Source organism: Epinephelus fuscoguttatus, linkage group LG14, assembly GCF_011397635.1.
Source record: "Epinephelus fuscoguttatus linkage group LG14, E.fuscoguttatus.final_Chr_v1".
Classification (NCBI taxonomy): Eukaryota; Metazoa; Chordata; class Actinopteri; order Perciformes; family Serranidae; genus Epinephelus; species Epinephelus fuscoguttatus.
The window spans coordinates 38,843,940-38,854,237 of record NC_064765.1 but is presented as its reverse complement, the minus strand read 5'-3'; positions in this window follow the sequence as shown (position 1 = coordinate 38,854,237).

The following is a 10,298-nucleotide window of genomic DNA, read 5'->3' as shown; positions in this document are numbered from 1 at the left end:
GTTTTGAGCTATTCCTTTCATGGATAGATACAGCTCCATTTGTTTTTTGTGAATGTACCTGTAATGATTACTCAAGCCCATTGGTTCGACAGCCCATTGGTTCGATATCCCATTGTTCCGACCATATTAAACTCATTGTTCCGAAGTCCGTTCCGAAATCAGCATGATGCCCTGTGGTTAAGGTCTGGTTAGGTTTAGGCACAAAAACCACTTGGTTAGGGTCAGGAAAAGATCATGGTGTGGGTTAAAATGAAAAAGAAAGTGACAAACACATAAGCCGTGAGCCTGCTCCGCCTCAAGCCGGTCGTGGCGCACCATACGCCCGCCGCAAGCCGTTCAGCACCGCGGACAGTCGGACTAATGGGATGTTGAACCAATGGGCTGTCGAACCAATGACATGGACCCGTTTCACCCTGAGCTTGTCAACTTTACTATGGGTAAAGCTTTAGTGGCCTAAATTAATAAATAAAACTTAAGTTCTCATGAAGTCTCTAAGAGTATATTTTAGAGTATATTTTTGCTTGTCTTGCTCAGGGCTGAGTTGTGGCTGGCTTTGAAGCTTCCACTGTTGATACTGTGGCAAGTTTACATACAGTACATTAGTAAACTATGACTGCGCAAAGCGAAGTTCCTGTGAGCTACGGCAACACCAAACCCATGCACTTGCTTGAGAAGGACTAAGTTCACAACCTGATATGTTTAAATATCCCATAGAGAGAAACTCTCACTGCAGCCTGTTCTTTTTTGTTCTGAAGCTATCAGCGTGCAACCCCATTCTGTGGATGGTAAACATGATGTAGACTTCCATCTGTGTCATGGGGGAAGAGGAAACACAGTGAGAGCTGGATGGGAAATGAAGAAATTTCGTACTGTCACTTTAAAATTATCTTATTTTGACCCAAACTATTGAATGTACTAATACAACTTGAAAAATCACACACTACGAAAACCATCCATTTTCATAATCGCTTATCCTCTTGAGGGTCACGGGGGGGCTGGGGCCTATCCCAGCTGACATTGGGCGAGAGGCAGGGTACACCCTGGACAGGTTGCCAGACTATCACAGGGCTGACACATAGAGGCAGACAACCATTCACACCTAGGGACAATTTAGTCACCAATTAACCTATCCCCAACCTGCATGTCTTTGGACTGTGGGAGGAAGCCAGAGTGCCCGGAGAAAATCCACGCTGACACGGGGAGAACATGCAAACTCCGCACAGAAGGGCTCCCTCCTGGGATCGAACCATGGACCCTCTTGCTGTGAGGCGACAGTGCTAGACTAGACTTAAGACTTTTCTTTTTGATAAAGCTTATAGTTAGGGCTGGCTCAGGCTTGCCTTGTACCAGCCCCTAGGCTGACTTAGGCCTAGTCTGCTGGGGGACCTCCTATAATACACAGAGCACTTTCTCTCTTTCTTTCTCTCTGTCTCTCTCCTTTGCTAACACTCATGTCCTGTTACTGCATCTCGCTAACTCGGCTGTACTGCATGCCCCCCCCCCCCCCCCCTTAAAGGGATTTTTTGGGGGAGTTTTTCCTTATCCACTGCGAGGGTGCTGTAAAGCCCTGTGAGGCAAATTGGTATTTGTGATATTGGGCTTTATAAATAGAATTGATTGATTGATAACATCTGAGAACTCAAAGCTGCAGCTCCTTACTATTTTTGTATAATTACATTTGTATCAATCTAGACCCCAAACATTCCACAACTCATAACTTTACATTAACTTAAATTTCTAGACCTATAACCTTGTAGAACCGTAACTTCTACAACCTGTGGAATAGCTTTAAAGCATGCTGGCTTGCATACTGCAAAATACAACCGGATGTAGTATGGCATCCTAGTACTTTTTGCATACTGCATTTGACATACTATGTATTGAGACATGTCTCAAATCGCGTACTTCTGTACTTACACTTAATAGTTTGAGTGCATAAGTGTGTTCACACTTTGAAGTATGGAAAAATGCAGTGCACTATGAGTACCCAGATGGTGCACTCAAAACGATCAAGAAGTTGAGTGTGGAACTATGGACACTTCTCACCCTCAGCGGTCGCCATCTTGGCTACGTAGTGAAAGGGGAGGGACCACTTTTCAAACCGGAAATGGTGGCCGAGGACTGTGTGACCGTGAACGTCGCTGCATTGTACAAATACATGTGTTTTTTACACTAAGCACCACTGTACTGTTGTCAGATATAAGCCAGCAGTATGTTTATTGGGTTAATTGAGCAGTCTGTAATGATTTGGTACCTTGAACGATAACGCAAATGCTAATGCTAGTTTGCTAACTAGCTAATTTGCGGTCGTCATATCCGGTGAGTGCACAACGGCCGTGTTTGGTTTGAGACAACACTACCCTGTCGAAATTCGCGCATTCTGCCAATGAATATATAGTGCACATAGTATACTACATGGAAGTGTACTATGTGTAGTAGTATGTGATTTGAGACACACCAATAATATCTTTTTCTGGCATACTATATAGTATAGTAGTATGGGTATTAGAATACACAGAGAGTCTTGTGTCATGGCTGTACCCATAGGATTGTAGGAGCCAGCTAGGATGCTGCTCCAATCAGAGTCTCCATCTTTAAGAAAGCAGACGCCTTTGACGAAGGAGCCAATCAGACTCAGAGGACCACACATTCTCCTTTGCATATAGAACTACGTCAGAGGGTTAGCATGTGGAGAGGGTGTTAGCTGGGGCAGTAACAGCAATCTCAGTGAATCCAACTGATACTAGTCTTGGCAGCTAGTGATGGAGACAGAAAATGAATGTGCATGAGGAAAGCATCTGTGGTTGAAGCCGCCCTCATCATGTCAATTATGCCTTGTCATATAACACCACTGTAATTCCTCTGTAATCAAACAGGTGTACTGTTCTTTGAAACATTCAACAAAATTCAGTTAAAAGTGAAGCTGCCCATTTTATGACTTTATATCCATGTAATTAACATACACAGGTCAATTAGATGGTATTTTACATAAGTTATAGAGAAAAGAAAATCAGTAGTAATGACTGTCTGATTATAGTGATCAATTTGCCCTGAAAAGACATGATCATTATAAGCAAATTCCACTGTACAAGGTTTTGACGCAGTCTTGTCAGTGTGTTGCTTTTTTTTATGCATTGGTTTCATTCTTTGAAGAGGTGACTCCATGTCACTGCTTTCAGTGCTTAGGGATAAAGGTTATGAAAAGCTAAGAAAACATGTGATGCCAGTCTTGTTCAACTTGTCCAACAACTTCAGGACAGGTCTCCATGACATGACAGAAAGTGATGTCTTTTCTTTTCTGCATGTTTTTATAGGTCTTGAATCTTAGTTTATATACATTTATGTAGGGCCTTTATCATCACCTCAACATTAAGTATTTATTTCTTGTTCTAAGTAACTGATGGCATACATTTGGGAGTTCCTTGAATTGACTGCAGCCTTTGTGCACAGTTTTGGGCAGCAGTCAAACTGCAATAAAGATATGAGAACCCTTTAGTACCTGTGCACGGAACTGAGCTCAGCAGCTGCAGGAAGTTGTTGACAGGTCTACTTACTGTAACTGATAACATGCTGAAGATAATTGGGTCTGTAATGACTATAACAGTGACTGATATATGAGACGTGTCTGACTACATGAGGCAGTTTAGCTTCTACATGGTGAAGTTCCTACAAGCAGCCACTTGGTGTCAGTGTTGTCTGAGGTTTGCCTTTTCATCCACACACACATATTCATGCACAGTGTCGATTGAAGTGTCAAGTGTCCAGTATTTACATTTTGTAATTTTCTTTTTGTGAGACTGATTGGCTCTCCAGCTGGTCCCTGTTTCAACAAGTCATACCCACTGGGCACCACCCAAATTAATTTTCAGACTCACTGGTCGCTGAATATTTACTCTGCGGCTGTGCATACTGTTCACACCCTAAGAATGGCAGCCTCTTGAAACAAATTTAATACAGACAGCACTTGGGTCTATTACCTGTCACTTATTAAAAGCACAGAGGATTTAAAATTGAAACCTTAAAAACCACACATCACATAATAAATCATTTTTCCTCTTGTTACACAGGGGACCCAGCTGAATGTTTAAGGCAGATGAAAGGTGTAAGAGCAGTCAGTTAAATTATGAAGCATTTGCATACTGTGACATTTCAGAACTGGCAAAGTCTGTGTGTGTGCGTGTGTGTGTGTGTGTGTGTGTGTGTGTGTGTGTGTGTGTGTATGTACGTGTTCATGGCAACCTGTCAAGAAACTGAAGTCTGTGGGCTGGCTCCCTGCATTTAAAACTAAAGTCACCCCTTCACTGTGATCTGCTCTAATATTTGTTGTATTTTTAGATATTCACACAGTGTGGGCCTTTGTCTTTACATATTCACTTTTCTCATTAAAAGCTGGGTCTTTTAGCAGGTTATGAATTTGTCAAATCCAGCACAGTGACACAGTCAGCCATGTCAAAGGTTTGATGAGGTAAGTGGCTGGAGAGCTACTCAGCCTGGATTTTGGACAATTCTTTTGTTGCTGCCGTCAGTTATTACAGGGATCTAACTTTTCTATGACACTCAGTGATGGGAAATAACACCCCACGACTTAACACACATGAAAGGTTTTGGAAATACTGACGCAACAAGCATTTGTAGCCTACTGTAAAAATAACTAATCTTTACGAGTCATGGGTTGTTTAAGGCCATAGTTTAACTAAAAAAATACTATTAAGCCCTTTGTTCACCAAAGCTTTTGTTTCCAGCTGAAAAGGCCAGGCACTCCTCAGTAAATGCCCAGCTGGAAGGGTTTGAGAGTGCATTGGAGGAGCTGCATTTTTTCAGCTGAGATGCTTTGCACCTGGTCGCTATGCGGAATATCCATGTGTAACCCACTGGTGAATCAGTAGTTACTAAAGTTGTTTTATTTCCTAATAATTAAGTTAATTTATTTCAATTTAATTGAAAACCACATTCTTTATTTTTCTTATTTGAATTTTCTAATATTGCTTCAATCTAGCAGTTAATCGTAAAAAACACAATAACAAACATGTTTGTTGGGTCTGAGTGTTGTATTGAGTGCTATTAGTGTAGAATAAGGCAAGTCCCGCCGTCCTCACGTCAATCACTCAAGCTAGTGTGACGCTGCATCTAGCCTAATGTGCGGAGCTGCCGCGCATCGCAAGATGACAACAGAGACTTTGCAGTGAGTGATATTCCTTGATAAAAGTAACTAGTACTTGATATTGCACCAAAAAAAGCAAACTAGCCTACCCAACCAGATAAGAGTTAAGTCCACTGTCGAAGCGACCTTGAGATCCTGATCTGCTGTTTGTGATTTCTTTTGCTCCTCAGTGAGTAACTTGGTCGAACCTGTAACAGGTTTGTTCGAGATGAACTGCGCCTCGCCTGGAAAGTAGATGAGAGCAGGCGGCTGCAGCAGGGGACCGTGACAAAAAGCTGCGGTGAAGTCGAACAGTTTCCCGACAGTTTCCAGCAGCCTTCAGTCTGTACAGGAAGTCACAGACACACTTACATCCTGTCCGGAATGCTGTTAATTAATTAAAAAAGTGATCAGACTCATATATTAGTTTGTTTTCAGTCTCCAGTTGTTTTAATTATGATAGATTAATTTATTAAAATGCTTTACAGGCAATCTGTAATTTATGTTCATGGTTATCCTCCATTTAATACGAGTTCTCCTGTAAATCAGCATCATATCAGTTTGACCTGTTCCCTCAACTACACAGGCTGAATAAACTGTGTTTGACTATAAGGTTCATATTTTCAGAGGAAAAAAAATACAAGACAACAGCTTTCATTAAGGCTCAGTCAGATAGTCTGGGCTTCACATCTGTACAGATGTTAGTTTAAGAATCCTCACATCCCACTGACCACAAGTCTCTGTGTTGATGAATACTTCAATAATTAAACCATCCAATATTAATATAATAAAATAGACTCTGTATAGTTTATGATGAATGTATTTAGTCTTGACAACTAAACTTCACCATCAGTCACACATGTTTCTGTTCACAGAATAAACCTTCAGATCAGACAAATTAAATCTTAATCTCTAAAATTCAACAAAAATGAGTAGTTTATCTTAAACGTCATATTGTTGAGTCGACATCTTAACCAATCAGCTGTTAGACCAGGTGAGAGCCAGGCGGTGCTGTCGGCGGAGAGTAACTGCAGCACCTGGCTCTGAAAACTGCAGCTGCCTCGCTCTCACGATTTTATCACAGTCCACTTTCGTAATACATCAGAGCAAGTTGGGATGAAGTCGGACTAAACTAACCGGCATACATTGTACACCGATCGCTGGTGATTGAATCTGAGCAGGGCTGGCTCATCTCAAATGAACCTGACTGCACATGACCGCTAGCAGAATCTCCGTGAATTAGCTTAGCTGTGGTGTTAGCCTCCAGGTTACTAGCTTAGCGTCATGGTGATTCACTATGGAGCTGCTGTGAGTTGCTATTTTTCTATTGAAAGAGATAAACATAAGTATTTTCGTGTAAAACGAGTGTGAGTTAATTTCATGCTATAAACAGCGTGATTTATATAAGTTTAACAGGCTAATGGAGCTAGCTCTCTTTGTTTTGATTCAGTTGGCCACGGTATCAGCTATTACTGTCCATGGCCAGTAGATGGCAGCATGGTAACAGAGAAATGTATTGTTTCACTCACATTATTCAATGTGGTGAGCATTTAATGTCAAAAACAGCAGTTAGCTTTACAGTTAGCCACAAAATCTTTTGAAGTTGTTTAAATTGTCAGTGATTATTTTATTTGCACTTAACAAGTAAATGTCATGATTTTATTTGCACTTTTGGATAAATGATAAATAAATAGAAGTGAAGTTGACATTTAATATGTTAATATTTCAATGCAACAGTTATCCTAAATTCACAGGATAATTTAAAAGGTTGTATCTGATATTGATATTGATAAAAATATTTTACTGTACAGTTAAAAAAGTATTAACAATGGTTAAAAGCTATTAAAAAGAGTTAATTAAAAGGGCTAAAAGCTATTTAAACAGTTAAAAAAAAGTTAAAATTTAAAAGAGTTGACTGGAGATACATCTGCTATAAACCACCTATTATGTTAATATTAATACAGGCTACTTTTTTTGATACCCTTGGATTCCTTGCTTCCTGCATTGGACTTGGATTCGACCTTGATTGTCTCCCTGGAGGGAGAGTGGTGAGCTACCCATGTTGAGCACCTGGATTGAGAGCATTCTTCATTCTTCTACCCTGCTCTGGTGCGGTAGGATGGTGACTTTTAGATTTAAGAAGGAAAGTGAACAGAACTGTTTTCTTTCTCTCAAGGAGAGTGGACGGATCCATTTTATTTTTTAAAGACAAACATTGGCCACGTTTCCCAGTTAAGAGCGATCTTAAGACTTAAGAACACAGTTAAGAATGTCTTTGGTAAGAAGGGTCTCTAAGATACAAGTGTTTCCCAGATGCGTTCTTAATGCCCTTCTTAGGGTTGCTCTTAAGAAGCTCTTAACAGGAGCTGGCCACTACCGTGGTGCTGAAACTAAATCAATCGATGTCAGGCAAATCGATCAACCACCGCTTAATCAGCACATAAGTCACACACAGCGCCGCTACCTAACGCAGTAATTCCCTGCTGCTCGTGTGTATGTGTGTGTTCTAATAATATAATGAAAAACTAAGACAATAAATATTAGTTAATGACCTATTTTCATGTTGAAAACAAAACTACAACTAAATAAGTAATCTTGGTAAGAGAATCATGAGGAAATGTATTCAAACAAAAAACGCAGACGCCTTGCTGAGGCTGGTGCCATCTCCCACCACGTCCAGGAAGCTCCCCACTGCGTAAAAACGCAGGGCAGCCAGGCACTGCACCTCCGGGCTGAGGGCGAAATTGCACCGGGTTGCCCTCCGGATGTGTGGAGACACTAGTTGATGAGGCGTTGCATCTCAGCACGGCGCAGTCGGTACTTCATTTGGACAGCCCGGTCTGACAGCACGTCGAGTGGGCTGAAGTGCTGACGCACAAATGCATTTACATATACGGTTTGGCACGGTGACACTGTTGGTTAGCAGCGAGAATATGCTGTATTATGTAGAGTAGTGGGTGGAGCGTCCCTTGATGAGGTTCCAGCTGAGCTCAATTATACCTGGTAGTTGCCTGATATCTGAATGTCGCAGGTTTGGAGGGTGGATGTGTTTCTGTTGTGCCTTACGCATTTTTTGGATGCGGTTAAGTATCTCATATGTGCATGCAGATGTGGGATATGTGCGGACAAATTATGATAAATGATAGTCATGATGATTCATTTTATTTGTGTGCCTGATGTACACAGCACATACAGGAACATACTTGTTATTCCTCATACTTATTTTTCTTCTTCTTATTATTTTTCTTCCGCCAGATTTCGGTGCGTAACTTGTGCCACAGCTCTGAGTGCACACAGGGTCTTCATAAAACATATAAGAGCTCGATCTTACAACTCCTTCTTAGTGAAAGATCTTCTTAAGCTAAGAGCGATCTGGGAAACGCGTTTTTTTTTTTTCTTGGGAGGCTTAAGAGCGTTCTTAAGAAGCTCTTAGTGCTAAGAGCGATCTGGGAAACACGGCCATTATTTTTTAAGGGTGCACCCAAGAAAAGACTTTCCAATAGGGGATAGGTTATTTGCCGGCTTAGAGTGTAAATTTGTGTGTGTGTGTGTGTGTGTGTGTGTGTGTGTGTGTGTGTTCATATTTTGTTAATACAAGGCATTTTCTATAACTGCAGTCTTGTGTCCTAGTTACTCACTGGTGTCTGTCTCTCTTAATCATTACCCCCTTCCTAGAGTATTCTAGCCCATCATTGTCTCCCTCAGTGTCCGAGCTACACACAGCAGTAAACATGTCAGCACAAGGGAGAGTACTTGCTTTGGATGAGGGGAAGGGTGAGTATATAAACAGATTTCTCCTCCTGTTGTTGATGTTCAGCACTTGAACAAATAAGATGTGACGGTTTGTCTTCGTGGTATTTGTCCCTCCTTCACTGTGACTGAAGGGCTAAAGTGACAGTGATGTGAAGCGTGTCACCTTTAAGTGCCTTCAAGTGTCACCTGCCCTTTTTGCCACTGACTTACTTAAGTGCCTGTTTTACGACAATTACAAAAAAAAAAAAAAAATATATATATATATATATATATATATATATATATTGCCCTTTTTGCCACTGACTTACTTAAGTGCCTGTTTTACGACAATTAAATATATATATATATATATATATATACACACTGTTGTGAAATTAAATAACTATTAAAACATCTCAATACAGCCAGCCTAACTTTGGCAATAACCCACCATTAAGCTTAGCAACAAGTAAGCTAGTCTGGCATAAAATCAGATCGTCTCTCTCCAACTCTCTGTCAGATTCAGGTTCACTTACCGCCTGGTGTGAGCAGAAACAGATGCAGAATTGCTTTCCCACTATCATGTAGATTTATAAAACAAAACTTATCTTGCAGTAATGTTTACATCTCCCTCACTGCTGCTCTGGTTATTCATTTGAACAAATCTAATGTGGTTTGGTTCTGCTCTAACATGCTGTGTGCAAAGAGTGCAGAGGAGAAGAATGCCAAGCTGGAGCTGCTGCATGTGTTTGCTCTCTGCAATTCTTTAATGATATTTAAAGCTTATTTAGAAAATAATTATGAGAATTAGTATTTGTTTTAAAATTAAGAGGAGGAGGAGGAGGCACCTTATGACTGTGCACAAATATACTATATGTACTCAGGCCTCACACCTTGCCACATAGAAACGTCCTGGCAGGGCGGCCTTTGCAAGTGCATAGTATGTTTTTTCCACACACATGCAAAGCATGCATGCACTTAAGCACCTGTTTTTCAAGAGTTTTCAAGAAAGGAGTCTCAATTACTTAAAACATGTCAGAATATGGAAGATTGTCAAACAAGAATTAAAACATTGACACTTGTCTGTGTGAATGATGATTGTATCTGATGAGCAGGTGGCACCTTGCATGGTAGCCTCAGCCACAAGTCAGTGAATGTGTGTAAATGGGTGAATGCTGACTTAAAGTTGTTGCTAAGACTAGAAAAGCACATATGCATTCCACCTACCATTTACCATATCTGGTTTGTAACAAGTTTTCTTTGCAGACAGATTAGACAAATGTAACCTAACATCTACCCATTGATTTCTTTTCATTACAACACAATAGAAGTGGGGATCACAAATCAATTTGCTGGTTTAAATGATTTTGTTGAATTCTGTTCAAAGATTTGTCATCACTGACTGTATATTTTGGGAACTTTTTTC